The 7,348-nt window shown below is 42.4% G+C and overlaps 1 pseudogene; it reads right to left on the reverse strand.

Moving 5' to 3' along the window:
• Positions 1–2,710: 2,710 nt before the first annotated feature.
• Positions 2,711–3,327, reverse strand: LOC119506788 (annotated as a pseudogene).
• Positions 3,328–7,348: the final 4,021 nt, after the last annotated feature.

The following is a 7,348-nucleotide window of genomic DNA, read 5'->3' on the forward strand; positions in this document are numbered from 1 at the left end:
GGATATTAAACCCTTAACAGATATGTTGTTTCCAGATATTTTCTCCATTGAGTAGTTTGCCTCTTCACTTTCTTGACAAAGTCCTTTGAGACACAAAAGCTTTTAATTTTGAGGAGTTCCCATTTATCTAGTTTTTCTTTCATTGCTTGTGCTTTGGGCGTAAAGTCTAAGAAACCATTTCCTACCACAAGATCTTGAAGATGCTTCCCTACATTTTCTTCTAGGAGCTTTGTGGTTCTGGTTCTTATATTTAGGTCTTTGATTCATTTTGAGTTGATTTTTGTATAAGGTGTGAGGTAGGCGGCCTTGTTTTTTTTTTTTTTTTTTTTTTTTTTGCAAATAGAGACCCAGTTTCTCCAGCATCATTTGTTGAAGAGACTCTTCTTTACCAGTTGAGTAGTCTTTGCCCCCTTGTCAAAATCAATTGGCCATAGGTGTGAGGGTCTATTTCTGAACTCTCAATTCAATTCCATTGGTCAATGTATCTATCTTTATGCCAGTACCATGCTGTTTTAACCATTGCAGCTTTGAAATATGCTATAAATTAAAAAAGTGTTAGTCCTCCAAATTTGTTCTTCTTTTTCAAGACTTTTTTTTGGCTATTTGGGGCCCCTTACCCTTCAAAATAAATTTGGTAATTGGCTTTTCCATTTCTACAAAGTAAGCTGCTAGAATTTTGATTGGGATTTGGTTAAATCTGTAAATCAATTTGTGTAGAATTGACATCTTAATGCTGTTTAGTCTTCCAATCCATGAACGTGGAATGTCCTTCCATTTATTTAGGTCTTCTTTGATTTCCTTTAGAAATGTTTTATAGTTTTCTGTGTACAAATCCTTTACATCCTCAGTCAAATTTATTGCTAGATATTTGATTCTTTTTGTTGCTATTGTAAACGGAAGTTATTTTCTTGGTTTCCTCCTCGGATTGCTTATTACTGGTATATAGAAACACTACTGATTTTTGCAGTGTTGATCTTGTATCCCTCCACTTTGCTGAACTCATTTATTAGCTCTAGTAGCTTTGTTGCAGGTTTTTCTGAACTTTCTAAATATAGGAGTACGTCATCTGAAAATAGGGAAAGTTTTACTTCTTCCTTTTGGATTTGGATGCCTTTTATTTCTTTTTCTTGCCTAATTGCTCTAGCTAGAACTTCTAGCACAATGTTGAGTAACAGTGGTGACAGTGGGCATCCTTGTCTTGTTCTAGATCTTAGAGGGAAAGCTTTCAGTCTTTCACCATTGAATGTGATATTAGCTGTGGGTTTTTCGTATATGCCCTTTATCATGTTGAGGAAGCTTCTTTCTATTCCTATCTTTTGAAGTTTTTTTTTTTCAATTAAAAATGCTTTATTTATTGGTGATTAAAAACAATATTGAGGAACTTAAGTAGAGTAGTATAAGCCAGACAGAAGCAAAGAAAATTCTTGTTTAAAATTCCAGTAATATTTTCTTAAATTCCTGTTAAAAATATAATCAATACTAAAGTCAGAAAAATGCTTTTCTTGTTTGGTGCCTGGATTATTCTATCACTCAACCTGGTTACACAGTGATTGATATATATATATATTTCCTGTCAGATGAGATTGACAGCCGATTTAGTCTTTAAGATTTAGTCAGTGATAACTCACATTGTAGTACTTGTGGAAAATATTCAAACTAAGTTAAAATGCTTTTTTTAAAAGGAGAAATCTGCTGTTCCACAAGAAATTGTTTTTATAAGACTACAGGTTGGCCATGGCAAGAGTGATAATTAAGCTACATCCAACCCTGAAGGTAGAAAAATCCCTGAACAGAAATACACAGTCTAGTTGGATGATGCCCATAAAGACTATGTTCTCATTTAAAAGTTCTCCAAATTTGCAGAAATGCATACTTCCCTTCGTCTGCTGACAAGGCAATGCCCCTACCTGGCGTGGCTCAGTTGATGATGCTCCCTGGCTTATGGTTAAACTCGATGTGACAAACACCTGCATATAGCACCCATTGCTTGGACATTTGGAGGCATCACGACCATAGTGCAGCTCCCTGCGGGGATCCTCGTGGGCTCACCTGGCATGGACGGGAGGGACTGGATGGGTGTGTGTGCAGACTCTCGAGCCAGTCCCTGCTGAACCCGCCGTGGTCCAGCCCACCTCCGAGCGCTCCTGGCATCATTGCTGGTGGTCAAGTGCATGACCAGCTTGCTGGGTGAGGGAGTCGGCCCCACCCGCCAAGTCAGCTGAAGGTGGTGGAAATGAGGTAGGATGATTGGGCCTGTGCCCATGGGGAACACGGGGGTTAGAGGGGGCAGGGGGAGCTGGTCCAGGCCCATGGCGCCCAAGGCCAGGGAGGGCTCCATCGGCAGCTGCTCCAGTGGGAGGGCGCTGGTGCCAAAGACGGAGGGGGTGGGGGTGGGCAGCTGCCAGAAGCCCAGCAGGGGCAAGAGGTCCAGAGAGGCAGGCATGGTGAAGTTCACAGCATCCACATGGTGTCTTTGAGCATGGGGTGAGTTTGTGAGGTGGCGAAGACTCTTGCAGGGGCAGGTCCTCCAGCAAAGTGATGTTGCCAAACGCTTAAGCATCCGCCTTAGGCTACAGGGTGACCAGGGGGGTGAATAAGTAGACTTGGAGTCATATCTGGGCTCTGAAGGACTGGGCGGGGGCGCCCCCCCCTCCAAGGCGGAGAGGGCCCGGCGGCAGGGGCTGTGGCCAGAGGGACCGCGCGGTGCCTCCTAGCGCAGAAGCTCCTGCGGGAGTGTCTTCTTGGTGTGCCACGTCAGGTGATTCTTGCGCCCAAACCTTTGGGCACAGAACTGCAGGACCAGAAGTCCTTGCAGCCCGTGTGCATGAGCAGGTGGCGCCGCATGTCCTTGCGGGTGTGGGAGCGGAGCTCGCAGTGGTCGCACCGGTGCCACCTCTTCTTGGGCGCGCCGCCGCGGGCCTGCTCCTCCGCGTGCGCCTTCAGGTGGCGCAGTAGCCCCGCGGTGCAGCCCAGCTCCCCGGCGCACACGCCGCAGGTGAGGTCGCTGGCGTAGCCGCGTGCGGGGCCAGGTGCCGCTCGTAGCTCGTAGCCCAGCGCCGTGTGGTACTTCTTGCACTGCGTTCAGCCAAAGGCCGTCTTGTGGAGGTCGTGCGTAGGCAGGTGGTTCTTAAGATGGTCCTTGCGGGTGATCATCCTCGCAGTGGGCGCACTGCGCCTCATCAGCTTGTATCTGGACACGAAGGCTTTGCCGCAGTCGGACTCCTGGCACTAGTACAGCCGGTCCCGTGAGTGGAAGTAGGTGTGCTCGGTGGACTGGTCCAGGGGAAGAAACGCCTCGCCCACACGCTGGCCGGGGTAGGTGTCCATGGTCAGCGTGTCTCAAGCTCAAACACAGACGGAAGAAAGGAGCCAGGTCCCAGCAGAGCAGCGAGCTGGTCACTGGCCGGTCCACACTTAGTCCCCACGAGCTGCCTGCTCTCCGCACCCCACTTTACGGGCAGCCTGGGGCTGGGTGGGGGAGAGAGGGTGGGCCCGGACTAGGTTTCAGGAGCGGCAGGACGACATGCATCACGACTGCCAGGCTGTCGACGTTCACCGGTCTGCCTTCCTGACTTTGAGGTAAAGCCAAGCTCAAATGATACTTGGAACAGGGCCCACACCAGACGTGAGCGCAATCAAAGGCCAGTGGCTTTGGGTGGGAATCAGGCAGGACCCTCCAGTCAGTCCCACGGGCTGGGGGGCCTGTGGGGGCTGCCACTTCCTCTGCGGCCATGTCAGCACCCCCACAGCAAGAGGCCCAAGCTGCCAGTCCATCTGTCCATGCCTGCCAAGCACCTTTTCTAAGTGGTTTTATCAGAAAAGGATGCTGGATTTTGTCAAATGCCTTTTCTGCGGTCAATCAAAATGATCAGGTGGTTTTCCCCCCTTCCATTTGTTAACGTGGTATATTATATTGATTTTCTTGTGTTGAACCACCCTTGCATACTTGGGATAAAACTCATTTGATCATGGTGTGTAATTCTTTTGATGTGCTGTTGGATTTGATTTGCAAGTATTTTGTTGAGGATTTTTGCATCTATATTAATTAAAGAAATTTGTCTGTAATTTTCTTTTCATGTAGTATTTTTATCTGGCCTTGGTATTAGGGTGGTAGAATGAGTTGGTTAATGTTCTCTCCTGTTCAGTTTTTTGGAAGAGTTTGAGCAGGATTGCTATTGAGTCTTCTTAGAATGATTTATAGAACTCACCTGTGAAGCCACCTGGTTCTGGGCTTTCTTGTTGGAGATATTTAATGACTGATCCAATCTCTTTATTTGTAATTGGTCTGTTGAGGTCTTCTATTTCTTCTGGTGTCAGTGTAGGTTGTTTGTGTGTTTCTAGGAATTCGCCCATTTCATCAAAGCTAATAGGTTGCATTACAGTTGTTCATATTATCCACTTATGATTCTATTTATTTCTGTGGGATTAGTAGTAATATCCCCTGTGCTGGTTTGAAACTGCTATGGAACCCCAAAGAGCCATGATCTTTTAATCCAATCTTGTTGTGTGGAACCTTTTGATTGAATGTTTCCATGGAGATGTGACTCACCCAACTGTGGGTGAGACCTTTGATTAAATTATTTCCATGGAGATGTGATCCTGCCCATTCTGGGTAGGTCTTAATTAGATCACTGGAGTCCTTTAAGAGAGCTCACGGAAACAAGGAGCTCAGAGAAGTTGAGAGAGATATTTTGGAGAGAAGCTAAGATATGTAATCCAGAGTTTGCCCCTGGGAGAAGATAAGAGAGGACCCCCTACACACTTAGAGAGAAATGCATCAAGAGAACCAAGCAGAGAGCTGAGATAAGCTGTGACAGAAGCCCAGAGACACTTTGGAGAAAGTCATTTTGAAATGCAACCCAAGAGCAAAGGACCAGCAGACACCAGTCATGTATTTCCCAACAGACAGAGGTGTTCCAGATGACACTGACCTTTCTTCAGTGAAGGTGTACTCTTGCTGATGCCTTAGTTTGGACATGTTTGTGGCCTTATTTGTAACCTAAAAATCCCATTTATAAAAGCCAATCCATTTCTGGCATTTTGCATAAAAGCAGCTTTAGCAAACTGGAACATCTCCCCTTCATTTCTGATTTTATTTATTTGCATCTTTTTTTTTCTCTGTCAGTCTAGCTAAGGGTGTATCAATTTTATTGATCTTCTCAAAGAACCAATGTTTGGTTTTGTTAGTTGTCTCTTTGTTTTTTTATTCTCAATTTCATTTATTTCTGTTCTAATCTTTGTTATTTCTTTCCTTCTGCTTGCTTTTGGGATTAGTTTGCTGTTTTGTTTTGTTTTTCCAGTTCCTCCAGGTGTGAAGTCAAGTCTTTGCTTTTAGCTCTTTCTTCTTTTTTAGTATAGGTGTTTAGGCTATAAATTTCTCTCAGCACTGCCTTCACTGCATCCCATAAGTTTTGATATGTTGTGTTCTCATTTTCATTCATCTTGAGATATTTACTCTCCTGCAATTTCTTCTTGGACCCACTGATTATTTAAGAGTGTGTTATTTAACTGCCATGCTCTCCATCAGTTATTGATTTCCAGCTTCAATCCATTATGGTCAGAGAAAGTGCTTTCTATAATTTCAATTTTTATAAATTTATTGAGACTGGTTTTGTGATACAACATATGGTCTATCCTTGAGAATGATCTATAAACACTTGAGAAAAATGTATATTCTGCTGTTTTGGGTTGCAATGTTCTATGTATGTCTTTTAGGTCAAGTTCATTTATCATATTATTCAAGTTATCTGTTTCTTTATTGATCCTCTGTATAGACATTCTATCTATTGATGAGAGTGGTGTATTGAAGTCTCCAACTATTTTTCTAGAGACATTGCCAGTGTTTGCCTCATATATTTTGGGGCATCATGGCTAGGTGCAGAAATACTTACAATTTTATTTCTTCTTTGTGGATTGCCCTTTTATTAATGTATTGTGTCCTTCTTTGTCTCCTAACAGTTTTGCGTTAAAGTCTGTTTTGTCCGATATTAGTATAGCTACCTCAGCTGTTTTTGGTTATAGTTTGTATGCAGTATCTTTTTCCAACCTTTCAATTTCAACTATTTGTGTCTTTAGGTCTAAGGTGAGTCTCCTGTAAACAGCATATGGTTGGATCACACTTTTTTTTTTTTTTTTAATCCATTCTGCCAATCTGTGTCTTTTGATTGGGGATTTATTCCATTAACATTCCATGTTGTTACTGTAAAGGCAGTAGTTTCTTCAATCATTTTTCCTTTGGTTTTTATATATCATATCTAACTTTTGTCTTTCTTTTTACCCTTTTAGTTACCCTCACTAATGATCATCATTTCTACACTCTACTCCAAGCCTCTCTCTTCTTTCTTTTCCTTTTAGCCTGCAGAACTCCCGTTAGTAATACTTGTAGGGCAGGTGTCTGATTGACAAACTCTGTCAGTTTCTGTTTATCTGTGAATGTTTTAAACTCTCCCTCATTTTTGAAGGACAGTTTTGCCAGATAAAGAATTCTTGGCTGGCAGTTTTTCTCTTTCAGTACCTTAAACATATCATACCACTGCCTTCTCACCTCTATGGTTTCTGTTGATAAATCAACACTTGGTCTTATTGCAGTTCCCTTGCATGTGATGAATCACTTTTCTTCTGCTGCTTTCAGGAATCTCTCTTGATCTTTGGCATTTGACATTCTTATTAGTATGTGTCTCAGAGTAGGTCTATGGATTTATTCTGTTTGGAGTACATTGCTCTTTTTATGTCTTTCATAATAGTTGGGAAATTTTCAGCCATTATTTCCTCAAATACTCTTTCTGCCCCCTTCCCTTCATATGTTTGTGTGCTTTGTGCTGTCATTAAAATCTCTGAGATCCTACTCATTTTTTTCTCCATTCTTTTCTGTATCTGCTCTTCTATATGTAAGATTTTGATTGTCCTGTCTTCTAGTTCAGTGATTGTTTTTTCTGTTGGTTCAAATCTACTTTGTATGCCTGTAGTGTATTTTTAATCTCTTCTATTGTGTCTTTAATTCCAATAATTTCTGTTACGTCTTTTAATGCTTTTAAATTATTCTTTATGATCACCCAGTGTCCTCTACATGTCCTTTATCTTATTAACCATATTTTCGTTCTTCTTCTTGAATTGATTAAGAGATTTGTTTGAACATCTTTGATTCATTGTTCCAAATTCTGTGTCTCCTCCAAAGTTTTAATTCGTTCTTTTGACTAGGCCATATCTTGCTGTTTCTTAGTATGGCTCACAATTTTTTGCTGATGTCTAGGCATCTGATTATCTTGATGAGTTTACTCTGAAATTCAGTTTGTCTCTCTTGACTGGGGTTTTAGTGTTGATTGGCTTTGTGTTAAGGCTTTTCTTTGAT

The sequence above is a fragment of the Choloepus didactylus genome, chromosome 12 (assembly GCF_015220235.1).
Source record: "Choloepus didactylus isolate mChoDid1 chromosome 12, mChoDid1.pri, whole genome shotgun sequence".
Taxonomy (NCBI): domain Eukaryota; kingdom Metazoa; phylum Chordata; class Mammalia; order Pilosa; family Megalonychidae; genus Choloepus; species Choloepus didactylus.